Below are 12536 nucleotides of genomic sequence, written 5' to 3'. Positions count from 1 at the left end.
ATAAGTCCATCTCTCCAAATTCTCCCCAGCCATACTTTAGTCAGTCTTCCGAGTCCAGTTTTATTGTCAGCTCGATGACACTATTTGCTTATGTTCCTACCCTGGCCTAGATCAGGAATCCCCTCTATGTCCACAACTGCATGCTTTCCTCTATTATTACATTTCTGGTGCCAGTTTGCCAGGTCTATCTTCACAGCTTATTTCAAGCTCCTTAATCCTGTCTTAATTAGCTATGTGTCTTAAGTATAAAGTTGCATGCAGCAGGTAACTTTATATATACTTTCAATAAATGAAAGTAGCAAGAAAATAAATCAATGCAAGTTTTCCTATTTGACAAAAAACATTTATCCACTAAAGCCCCTACCCAGCCCCCTTATCCTACTCCATAGTTCTCCTTTCCTGTAATCAATCCCTTAAACAAGTTGTACTCCAAGTATTTAGTTCCTCATGTCCTGCTCATTCCTGTGCAACTGAGTGGCAGGTGACTTCTATCCCTACCACTCCACTCATCCATTGTCCCCAGCGTTATCAGCCACCCAACCTTGGAAAAGCCAGTGGGTACTTTTCGGGGCTCATTTTCTTGACTTCTGTGTCATTCAAACTTGATGACTATTCCTTGTGTTGTGGCTCTTTCTTAGACTTTTCCATTGGCTTCAGTGGCACTGCCCACCTCTTTTCCTTTCTCCTCCCTCTCTGGCCACACCTTGTCCCTTTCAGTGATGCTTCTCCTGTTCTGAAGTTGTAAAGATTGGAGCATCTCAGGGTTTGTCCTAGGCCCTTTTGTCTTCCTGATGTACATGTTCTCCTTGAGCAATCTTACTCACTTAGCTTCACTTACTTCCTGTCACATTTACAATAAAGACAATCCAACCCTAAGGCGACTCCTCGGTTTCCTGATAAGAAAGTCAAGAAGACTTTGACTAATCTAAAAATGCACACATGTAAAGCTGAGAATGGAAAAATCAAAGTCTCCTACTAGTCAATAGATGATAAATCTATTCAGATTCATGTGTTATATGAAATAATACATTGTTTATAAGTACTGCTTTTTCTATTCTCATAAATTGTTAAACAATGATACTCATACTTTTTTTTTTACCATGTGTCTTCAAAAGCAGTATCTTTCTCATTATTAAGATCACTTGTGAGCCATCTTACATATTTCCCCAGAAAAGATGACCTTCTCTTAGTCTAAGTGAAGGATTGGGAGACTACACAGCACAGTTTGAATCCAAGGATGATACATGCAGTCACTGGAAACTTTAACCCAAGTCACAAGTCCCATTTGCATCACACTAAAGCAGTTGGGTTTGGCATGCATCCTGTGAGGGGGGATATTCACAGAATCATTTGATGTATTGCCTTTTTTAAAAAATCACTTTTAAACTGTTAACTTTTCTTTTTAACTGAAGCATAATATTTATGCAGAAAAGGGCATGTCATAAGTGTTTAGTTCAACGGGCTGTCACAAAGTGAAACACCCACATAAGGGCACTTGGTTCAAGAAACAGAGCATTTCAGGCATCCCAGTAGCCCCTCCCAAATACTACTGTACTGCTTTTTAAAGCAATCTTTTAAAAGTATATTTAGAGACATCTTATACATACAATTGTGAGGTCACAATGCCAGAAATAGTTACCAATGCTGTATTAAATTTCTTTGAGTAGGGATTCTGTGGCAAATGACCTCTACAAGAACCCAAAATAACAATGTTGAAGATATTTCAGGTAAATAGGTCCTGCCCAGACACCGAAACTACTTAGGATTTATTGGATATTTATGTAGAGCCAGATGCACAGTGTTTACCTATATTAAAGAATTTAGCCCTTAAACCCACTTTATAGATGAGAAAACTGAGGCAGAAATAGGTTAAGCAGTTTTCCCAAAGGCACACAGCTTGAAAATGGCAGAGCCTGGACCCCGAGCCAGGCAGTCTGGCTCCACAGTCCACAAGCTTAGTCACCATACCATACTGCCCTATCTAGTGGTTTGTTGTTCAAAATAAAGTAAATGAGAGCAAACCCTGTAATATGAGAGACTTTGCAAGGACTCAAATATAAGGTTACTCCCTCTTTCCTGAAGGATGATTTTGGAAAAACAAAAAAGCAAAAACCTCACCCTATATTCAAGCTTATACGGCATTTGCAGATGATTCCCAAATATTTATGTCCATTCCAGACTGTGCTTCTGGGTTACAGACCTACCTACCCAGCAGGCACTTCAAAGTCAGCAGCCCAAATCACAAGTCATCATCTTTCTAAACCAGCCCCCCTTCTGGCCCTCCCCAACTCTATTGTCTAACAGTGAATGTCGCCATCCACCCAGCTACTCAGCCAGAAACTTGGATGTCATTGAAGTCCTCAGCTCTGTCTCATGTCTGTCTTCCAAAATCACTCTCCCTTCTTCAGCTTAAGATAAACTTTGTTCTCTCTCTCTCCTTACAAGTTCTTGATTTTCTTGTACCATGCATACACATCTTAAACTCAAATATCTTTTTATTTTTCTCTCATCAGCTACTCACAACCCTAAGGAAGGTCAGAAAGGGAGGAGTCGAAGCTCTTTAAGATCACTTAATTCTCCACTTCTGACTGACTTGACCTCTCCTCATTTTCTCTCTTAAACTGAGAAATCCTCCCCACCTACCTGCCTCTTTCCCTCTAGTTTTGTTTTTCTGGGACATACAGTTTTAAGTTAGGATACCTAACTAGTCAGTCCAGTATCTCCCAACCTCTGGCCTCAAGTTTGGAATTCAGGGGAAAGTGAAGAGATTGCAAGACAGGGAAGGGAAAAAAGAGTTAAAGAACATGGGGTTATGAGAGGTGACTAGCAGGAGAAAATGGGGACGTTCAGAAAGAGAGAGAGACTGGGGAGAGAGGTGGGGGTAGGCAAAAGAGGATGCGAAGAAGAGAATGGAGAGAAGCTATAAGCAATGAGGAGACGGTAAGAAAGGCCCAGGGAGAAGGAATGGGGAGAAGACTGCAGGGAAGAGACAGGGAAGAGAAGACTACAGGGAAGAAGATGGGGAGAACACGATGCGAAGAGGCTGGGGAGAGTCCCTCCTGCAGAAGACCTGAGAACTGGCATGGAAGAAGGGCTGGAAGAGCCGAAAAGACGGAGAGAAAAGGAGGTGCAGAATGGAGGTGAAGGGAGAGCGGAGCGCGAGAATAGGAAAAGGACTGTAGTAAGAGGACGAGGGGACGGCAGAGGACGAGAAGGACGAAGGGAGAGGATGCAGAGGACTGGACTGTGGACGGCCGGGACTCGTCCGGGAGACGGGAAGAGAAGCAGGACCGGGATCCGGCGCCGGGCCGGGCCGGGAAGTGGAGGGGCGGGGCGGGGGCTCCGCGGCGGAGGGCGGGGGCTCGGGTTACCGCGCGGAGGGCGGGAGGGAGGGGAGCGGGGGAGCGGGCAGGGGAGGGGGCTCGGGCGGCCGCGGCCAATCTCGCATCCTCCGCGGGGCGGCTGTGCAGGAGGCGGCGCCCCGGCGGCGGCGGACGGACGGACCGATCGACGGCGGAGCAAGCGAGCACGGACTGACGGCCGCCGCCCCGAGGGGATTGCGGGCCCGCGGTAGCTGCGGTGGACGATGCGCGGCCCCAGGCCCCGCGCGGGCGGGCGCTGCCCCGGGGGCTGACCGCGGGGTGCCCCGGCCCCGGGCGAGGAGCCCGCGCAGAGGTCAGTGCCGCGGCACCCGGCCGGTCCGGCCGCGCCCTCCCCTTCCCGGTCCCCATCCCGGTCCGCGCCCTCCTCGCTGCGGCGCAGCCGGGGGCTTTGTTCTGCGCCGAGACAATGGGGGAGGGGGCCGGGCCTGCGGGACGCGGTCGAGCGAGCGGGGCAGGGCCTGGGGGTCTTTGTGTGCGTGTGTCACCAAATCGGGGTTCGTGGCGGCGTTAGGGGGTGTGGGGTGTGGGCGAGGGCAGGGTGTGTGTGCTCTTCCAAGTGTGCACACATCGCCTGAGTGTGAGTCAGTGCGTGTCCTGCGAGGTTGTGTCCCTGTGTGTCTGTCTGGCAGTGTGCATATGTGTGTGTCACTCCGAGCGAGTGCGTTTAGGGTCCGAGTGTGTGCCATGGTGAGCAAGTCCCAGTGTGCGTGAGTGTTGTGGTAGGTTCTCTGGAAGCCATGTGTCAGAATGTGGAGGATGGGTGTGTGACAGACAAACTGAGAGACAAAGAAACTGAGGAGGGAGAAGGAAAGAGAAGCAGAGGCGACACACACCAAGCCTGAAGTGGAGGTGGGTCACTCCAACTGACGTTCACAGTGGGAACTGATGCCACAGCCACTGGGAGGTTGTGTCTGGGATTCCTAGATCAGAATCCTGTGCAGGGGACACTGAGAGGTCACCCAAGGCCTAGGTCCCACGTGGAGGGGGTGGGAAGGAGAGGTCTAGGCACACAATGAATTCAGTGTGGCATGGGCTGGGCTGGCAGCCACAAGGTCATAGGCCAAAAAAATATTGTCGCTTATGTCAGCTCTTCAAATATCCACAGGGGACACAATCACAGCTGTACTCAACCCACAGGGGAGAAGTCCTAGGCAATATACATCCTTAAGTCATACTTCACAGCCGTCAGATACTGCCAAGAAGCACTATCAAAACCAACAACACCCACTATAGAGACTATCAAGCCACATGCACCAATCTAAGATGCTTTCAGGACAACACAAACCACAGCAGAAATGTTGTAACCAACCAGTTCCCACAGGATCTTGTCATGGCCAACACATACCACAAGAGACATTTACTGCTAGCCCCTTTCAGGAGACACGACAGTACACATCCACTGGAGATACTGCCACAGCCTGGAGCATGTCATGCAGGTTTTATATATATATATATATATGTGTGTACTGTACTTCATCAGAGCTACCGGTACACAGCAGGTGTGCCAGAGGCCTGGTGCTAACAAGAGTCTGTGTTGTAATTGTCCTCACCACACAGCTACTTGTTTAACCACTAGGAGACACTCAAAGAAGAGCTGTCCCAACTTCTAAATAAACCCCTCACCTTATTATAATGTTCACTCCACCATCCTGTCTCATCACAGACCTTCTGAGGTTACCTCCTTGTTCCCTGAACACAGAAAGCTAGATCAGTCATTCGCTTACCCTAGATCTTGCCATGGTTTTAAGTGTCCCTCCAAAACACTCAGTGTCTTCACCTCCAGTGCTCCGGTTACTCTTTCCTTTCCTGCAAAGAGCACTCTATAGTTGGCCTTTCAACTTCACAACTCCTGTGTGACTCTCTGCCCCCTACCCCCTTTATCTTTTCAGCTTTCACATGCCCTTGCTCCTGTTAGGCTCTTTAACTTTGTAATGACCTTTTGACCTTGACTTAGTTTTATTTCCAATCTGCTCTGTCCGGGCTTTCTGCTCTCCTTCCAGCTCATATGCCAAGGACTGTCCCTATTCTCCTTGGCCACTCTGTTTCACTTTTCTTGAATGTACCCATCTTGCAAATTCTCAGCCTTAGCCAGAATGAGTTCTCAACTATACCAAGTGTCACTTCTGTAAATTCTTGCTTCTATACATACCCCCACCTGGGCCTTCAATAAATAAATAGATACAAACATACCTACATACATGATTTTTTCTGTTCTTTTCACATTCCTTGTCTTACATCCCTCATTATTTTCAGTAAATTAATTAATCAATTCACTGGTTCATTCGTTCAGCAAACACCTACCAAGCACCTACCCTGCCAAATATCATAGTAAGAGCTGGCATTCCAAGAGTAAACACAGAGGGCATGGTTCTTGCCCTCCTGAGGTGTGGTGTGAGTTTTGTAGCAGCCCAGCAGGGAAACCTAAATCAGTGTTAGGAGGCTCTCTGGAGGGAGTAGCATTTAAATGTAAACATGGTAGATAATAGGGAGTCAGCCAAGCAAAGGAGAGGTGAAGTGAGATGGAATGGGTAGAGAACATTCCATGCTAAGGCTGCACCACGTGAAAGCCCATGTGCAAGAAAGTAGTGTATGCTTGTAAGTGTGGCACTTACAGCATAGCGTGAAGAGAGACAGGAGAATCCATAGAAGAGGTAGACGTGTAGATCATGCAAGATTTTGTAGGCCACAAGTAGTTCATTTAAGCCATGAGTAATGGAGAGTCATCAAACCATTTGAAGCCTCAGAATGATACAACCAGCTTTGTTTTAGAAATACCACTAACAGGCTTTGGAGACGAGAGGAGGAGCCTGAGCAGGAAGAAGACAGTGGGCTCCTGTAGGAATCCAGGAGGGGGCAATGCTTATCTGTACTGGCAGAGCTGCAGGAGAAAGGGAAAGTGGATTTAGGAACTCTTTAAACAGTGGGGTCAACAGAACTCCACAGCAGAATGGATGTGGGGTTTAAAAGAGAGGGAAGAATTAAGAGCAGAAGACCTGTGCTCACTCACTGAAGATACAGGGCAGTTCCCTCAGGATTCTTCCTCTTCGCTCAACTTTTACCTGCATCCACTTTAATCTGTTTGCCTTTCCTTCCCATAATAATGAATAGGTGTCTTTCTGTTTAAAGCCAATCCTACACCTGCCTTCTCTTCCATGCGCACTTCACTTGACTGAGTCCACGTCTTCCCGTGTCTCCAGTTTCTCCCTATCTCTCATTTCTCCTGAAAGCATATCAAGATCCTCCAGTGTCTCCTACCTCCTTTAACTGTGCAACACTCTGTAGCTTAAAAGACTTTCTCACTTTACTTCACTGCCACGTTTTGTGAAAAGCTCTTCTGCATTCAACTGTTCCCACTTCACTTCCCATTTACCCCTGTCCCTCTAGTGTAACTGTTCTCCATTAGGGAAATTGACCTCTCTCCCACCAAATCCGGGGGATTTTTTCAAAAGTCCTCAACTGCTTGATCTCTTGGCAGGAGCTAACATTGTTGAGCTTTCTGTTCTCTTTGAATTGTTCTTGTTTTGGCTTCTGAGCCATCATTTTATTGTTAGCATGGAACGAGCACCCATGTGTCAGCCACACTGCTAATGTTGAGAGCATAAAGATGAAAGTCACTCTTCCTACCCTCAAGTAGTTGACTCTTCACTGTGTCTGTATCTGTGTGGGGTGGGAAGAGGGGAGGAGACAGACAAATACGCAGATGAGTGTAATAAAACAGAATTTATGAGGAGTTGTTCTAGCGTTCCAGAATTCCCTGCATGACCTCTAAAGTTACTGTTCCTTAAGGTTCTAGTTTGGACCTTATTATCTCACAGAAGACACATCTTTGAGTGATCCAGTTCATTCATTTCTAGGACTTTTATTGTCATCTGCAGACAGATGATCCCCAAAGATATTTCTTCTGAGCTCTAGACCTTTATACCTGCTAGGTATTTGACCTTGACTGAATATCTCATAGGTCCCTAACTATCTGCAAACCTGAACTTTCTTTCCCAAGTGTCTATCACAATCTAGAAACTCAGAAGAAATTAACCGTAACTCACTGCCTTCTTCACATCCCACAGTCCAGAAGGTCCTTAAAACCTGTTGACTGCATCTCCTTTCTAGCAATTGCCGAAGTTCCATTGCCTTTGCTTTATCGCCTCTGCAACTGCTCCTACCTCACCAATTCTTCACATAAAAACTTTCAGGAGCCTTGTAACTTGCCTTCCTTTATTCCAGTCTTCCTTCTTGCAATCCATTCTTCTCATAGCAGCAAGAAAGACTTTCATAAAGTGCAAATCCAACCATGTCACTGTCATGTTTCAGTAATTTTCCATTTTCTTTGAAAGAAATTGTTACATTTTAATGAGGTTTAGGAGAATATAATCTGACTCCTCCCAACCTTCCCAGCCTTACTGCGTGTTTCCATTTCCCTACTTCCCTCATATTTTGATCCCTACACATACTTAAATCCGTATAGTCCCTAAAAGACATTGAATTCTTTCATGCTCCTGGCCCTTTGCACATATTTCTCTGTCTGCCTAAAAGGCTCTTCGGCTCTTCATTCCCTTCTTTTCCTGGCTAATCCCTTCTCATCCTCAGACCCCCTCACAACCCTGCCATTCTTGACTTCATCAGGAGTTCCTGTTGTTTCACTTTTGTCATGCCTCATCCCCTTCCTCGCTCTCTCACAAGGCTGAGACTTCTATCATGGCCAAATAGCACATTTCTCATCTTTGTGACCCAGGTCCCACACTTGCTTGGCAGTGCACGAATGAACCAAATGTGAGACACTTCTTAGCATATCCCTCCTTCCACTTCACACTTCAGATTATGTGGTCAGCTCAGATACCCGTTGTTTCACATAGCCCACTTGTCCTACAGGAGATATTTCCATTCTTTTCCCCCTTTCCTTTCTCACCTAATCCTGTTATCTCTTTCTGTCTTACACTTCTCTTTTCCTCGATCTTCTTCCTTCTCTGTCCATTTCTCTTTCATGTAGTTAGCAGATTTTTCAAGAGCACCGAGAGCATGCAGGCCTACATTCACAGAGCCAGATACCTGTTGGGGTTCTTGGGAAGAACAGAAGATGACAACACTGTTACCTGTCATGGGCCTGCAAGGCTCTACGTGCCTCACTATGCCCTCCTCTCTACTACACTCTTTCCCTGGGTGTATCCTAGGCTGATCCTTCCTGTAATGCCCCACTCACTCATAGGGAACCCAACTGCTGACAATCTGAGCCCTGCTCCTTCCCAGCTTAGATTCCCTAATTCATTTTCTGCTTCTCTTCTTCCTGCTCTTGCTGGTAAGTGGCACAGAAGCAAGCATGGACTTTTTCTTTTCTGGTGCTCTGGCACATATTAGCTAAAGCATCTCCCAAGAGGTTCCTGCTGTTGGATTTTAGCTTTTTACCTGCTTTTTCCTCTAGCTCTAGTGACCATCTGAAACAAGGGCATTTTCAACCCCTGCCTTTCGGAAGGGGCTTCCAGTTCCTGTGTCCTCTAGCATAACCTCCTCCTGTGGATGCTGTACCTGGAGCCCACAAGCCTAAGTCAGGATGCCTCTCTTCACTCACGTAGCACACTAGAATATGCTTTATGTCTTTGTTTCTCTTAACAACTTGGCTGAAGAAATTTGTTACTCTGTAGAACCTAGGGCCTCTTCCCATATAGCTGATGAGAAAAGACGAGGAGGAAAGGGAAGAAAGCGGGGGAAGCCATGTCATGTATGACCTGGGTGACTTAGCTTCTCTAAGTTTCCTGTCCTGGAGAGAAAAATGGGGCTAGTGGTATCACCTAAAGAACGTTATTTTGCAGGCTCTAACTTCTCTTTTTTATGTATTGCTCGAAATCAGGGCCTTGGAAGTTAACTTTACTTTTAACATGTTAGTCCTTACATTGCATTCTCTTGCCTGTCAGTGTAGCATTTTCCTAAACTTGTTGGTCCTCCTCTACAACTTTGGTTTGTTATTTCTTCACTTTTCCTGCCAGCTTCAGCCTCACTGGCCTCCTGTGCAACCTGGACTCCAGTTATTAGAGTCTCCCTTTGGGACCTGGCCCATGCTCCCCACCATTGCCACCCGAGTTCCCTGCCCATTCCTCTCCACATCTTTTCACAGTGAACACTGCAAAGGCAGAGACTTGATCTGTCCGAGTCACTGCTCTACCTCTAGTGCTTTCTATGGTGTCTAGCACATGGTAGATCTCAGCAGACAGTTGTCGAGGAAATCTGAGGATGAATCATTTCACATACATGTCTTGGGTCTTTCCTTGCCTTCCTCCATTGCTTTTTCATTCCTAGAGGTCACTAAGCACCCTCCGTGTTCCTTCCCCGACTCATCACTTGACTTTCTGTGCTTACCTGATCATTTACCTGGATCGACAATTACTTCATTACTGATCCCCTTTTGTCTACCTGGTATACATCGCCAAATTTATTCTCTTAAAGCAAAACTGATCACTTTTCTTCCCTGTTCATATGACCCTTTGAATGGGCATCCCAAGCCCTCCACCAGTGGTGCAATGTGATCTTTCAAAGAACTGCCTTCGAAGTCCATCAGAAATGCATTCTGGATGTGTCTCTGCTTCTTCCAGTGGAGCTTGGCTTCCTTTTCTATGGAATAATGTTTATCCCAGAGTTGCTTGTATGTGTGTCACACAGCAGCAGCATTTATCGCACCTTCCCCACATGCCAGACATTGTGCTAAGTGTCTCCTGAGCATTACTTAATTTCTTAGATCAGCTGCTGTAGACAGACACTTTAATCCCTGTGTTACAGAAGAGGAAATAAATAACTTGCCCAGAGTAATTCTGTTAAGTAGCCAAGTCAGGCTTTGAACTCTAGTCTGACAGCAGAGCCCATCTTCTCAGCCACTGTAATAATAGCTCATGCTTGCATACTTAGAAAGCTTATTGTGTGCCAGAGGCTGTTCTAACTGCTGAATATAATGTACTATTATTATCATACCTATTTTATACACAAGGAAATGGAAGCACTGAAAAATTAAGTGGCTTGTCCAACATCTCACCGTTGGTAAGTGGGAAGCTGAGAATCAAATCCAGTGGTTTGGCTGTGGAATCCATGTCTTAACCACTATCCTATCCTACCTCACTGTGGCATGTTACTCCCTATTCCAGGAGTGCAGTAAGCACATGTTGATGAATGAATCTAGGCTGAACCAAATTTGGTCTGTTCCTGGCTGTGAGTTGATATATTTTCTCTCATTTCTCACTGTAGGAGCATTGCACACTTGTCACTCCTCTGACAACACTTACCTCCAACATCACCAATGACCTTACTGCTACATTCAGTGGCCACCTCTCAGCCTGGATCTTACTCAAAGCATTGGATACCACTGTCTCTCTCTCTAATTTTTGAAATGTTTCCTCTTTCACTTCTGTGATGCTGCCTCCAGGAACAATAAAATTCTCTTCAGTTGCCCTTTCTGTGTGACCAGTCCTCAGGCTTCCTCTCATTCTGCATATCATATCCAATGGGCATCTCCATACCTATGGCTTTGGTTACCTCATGACTTGTCCAAATCCGTATGTCTAAACCAGGCCTCTCTCCTCCTAAGTTCTGGGCCTGCTCATCCAACTGTCTTAACCATGCCTGAAGTAACTTCATGTGGAGACTCCCAACAAGCACCTCAAAAATGACTTCTACTCTGTAATATCATAATGGCATCTCTGTGATATCCAGGCTGGAAGCTTAGGCAGTGGCTTGGAATCTAGAGTCCTGCAGTGATCAAGTCTTGTCCACTTCATCTCTTCCTACCTTTCATATTTGTATCATCTCAGTCCCACCACTAAACTGGATTGTTACACATGCCTTACACTTGATGTCCCTCCTCCTATAGGTTTTCTTCATTCGTTAGCCTCCATATTTCTGCTAGGATCCTCTTCTCAGCTTCCCTATAATTTCTTCTTCTCCATCTTTTTCCTTCTCTCTCATTCTTAGACAATGTACAATGCATGATTCTGGGATCAAAGTAAGGCTGCATTAACTCAGGAAAATTGTTTTACTCTGAGCCTCAATTTTTTCGTTGGAAAATGAAAGCTGCAATTTCTTTCTTATAGACTTGTTATGATGATTAAATGAGATACTGTCTGAGTTGCCTGGCAAGGAGCCTAACACACTGTCCTAGATGTCTCTCTGCTTCTTCCAGTGGAGCTGTAAAGGCTCAGAAAATAAAGCCTCTTCTGCTCACATCTGTCCTCTGCCTCTCCTTGAAGTGCCTCCTGGGAAGGCATCCTCTGGAAGGGCAGATCTAGGTACTGGTACTGCTTTGGTCCCTATCTTCAAGGGATTGTCCCAGAGACATCTAAGGACACTAGCTTGTCAGTCATTTCTTCTTACCATCTCCTCTCCCACTCTCCTTCCTCCAGCTTTGGTTCCTGCCCACTCCAGCAACCTCTGCAGGTCAGACTGTTCCTGTCTCTACTCACTCTTTCCTCTGCTGTATATACTCATGCTCTCTAGTCATCCTCACACCTGTCTTTCTCTTTTGTTTTGCCTGACTGTATCCCTATTGCTTTCACTGACCAAGACTGCCCTCTTCTTTCTCTCCTTGTAGCCCATCTGGCTTTGTAGCCCCACTGCTCGCCCCTGTTGTCTTTCTAGTCCTGCCCTTCTCTGGCCCTGGGACAGGAAACTGAGGGAGGAGGCCCAGGCTGTGCCAGCTCCCCCAGCCCACTTCCCCTTCTATACCTCGGGCCATTCCTGTACTTCCTCCTAGAAGCACCCCCTTCCCTTGTATTCTCCCTGCTTCTCTCCCACCAGCCCACTTCTTTCCCATGTTTCCCTTACTCCCCAGTCCTGCAGACACACAGGCCAGGACAGGAGGGGGGCTTTGTTAGCTACGGCAGGGAATTGACATCACGTTTCAGGCCCCAATGAACAGGCTTGCCCCTCCCCCTCATAATGAGAACCAGCTGTGGTTCCAGAGGCCCAGATGTGAGGATAGAGGGGGAGAGCAGGCTGGAGTCAGAGCACCGAGTAACAGGACTGGAGACAGAACAAGGACATATACCAAGACCCAATTGGGTGGGAAAGAGATGTGACACAGCTGGACAGGAGGCAGGAGGCAAAAGAGAAGACAGGACATAGGGGAAAAGACAATGCATAGGGCAGACCAGCTCTGGGATCGGACAGGACAGCCCTAAAGAG

The 12536-nt window shown here is 46.5% G+C and overlaps 1 protein-coding gene across 1 annotated transcript in view; it reads left to right on the top strand.

Moving 5' to 3' along the window:
* Positions 1–2941: 2941 nt before the first annotated feature.
* Positions 2942–12536, top strand: part of Dchs1 (dachsous cadherin-related 1) — a 33787-nt gene continuing 24192 nt past the window's right edge. The window contains exons 1-2 of the mRNA XM_063256632.1: positions 2942–3140; positions 3471–3675. The gene's annotated coding sequence lies outside the window, so the exon portion shown is untranslated. The remainder of the gene's footprint in view (positions 3141–3470; positions 3676–12536) is intronic.

The sequence above is a fragment of the Cavia porcellus genome, unplaced genomic scaffold (assembly GCF_034190915.1).
Source record: "Cavia porcellus strain 051 isolate PalLab524CR breed Dunkin Hartley unplaced genomic scaffold, mCavPor4.1 scaffold_9, whole genome shotgun sequence".
NCBI classification, from domain to species: Eukaryota; Metazoa; Chordata; class Mammalia; order Rodentia; family Caviidae; genus Cavia; species Cavia porcellus.
This window is presented reverse-complemented; position numbering and strand designations above follow the sequence as displayed.